A 683-nucleotide genomic window follows, 5' to 3' on the forward strand; every position below is an offset into this window, starting at 1 on the left:
ACCTCACAAAACAGAAGTGTAGCTTGTGTATGAGAGGACTTGTTAGCTCCTTAGCATCCCTGTTAGAGGAGCTGATGCTGCCTGGAGCATGTGCAGTACCCATGTGAAGCTCCTGGTGCCTCAGACACTTTTTTTGGAATATGCTTCTGGGGTCTGGTGGGGCTTCTGTGTCGCTGGAGCCATTCCCCAGACAGGTTCATGGTTCAGCACAGGATCAGGGCCATGTCTGGCATCTCCAGCAGTCCTGGAGGAAAAGCAAGTGACACAATCATTGCAGTCAGGCCTGAGGGGTGTTCTGTGTGCCCCCAGCCTGGAACACTCTGCCATTGTGTGGCACAGGGCAGGGCAGGGGTGCTGCTTGTGCTGCCAGAAGCCAGGGCATGGGGCACAGTGTCCCTGAGTGAAGCCACCCAGGCTGGGCTGGGGGGGACAGGACAGGACAGGGGCAGCCTCCCTTCAGCAGAATGTGCTTTATCAACAACTCTAAGAAACAAGCCTGCTGTGTTAAGGTAATTAGTGGGTGCTGAATGGGATCCCTCACTCGGTGATTAAGTAATTGACAAACTGCACAGTGCAGGGCATAGAGCGTTTTCTAAATTCAGAGTGGATGCTGCTGCTGCTCCTTCACCACTACCATCATCACCACAGCCTGGCGTGGCTTTAGTGCCCCAAGCCCCCGAGTC

Source organism: Vidua chalybeata, chromosome 17, assembly GCF_026979565.1.
Source record: "Vidua chalybeata isolate OUT-0048 chromosome 17, bVidCha1 merged haplotype, whole genome shotgun sequence".
Classification (NCBI taxonomy): domain Eukaryota; kingdom Metazoa; phylum Chordata; class Aves; order Passeriformes; family Viduidae; genus Vidua; species Vidua chalybeata.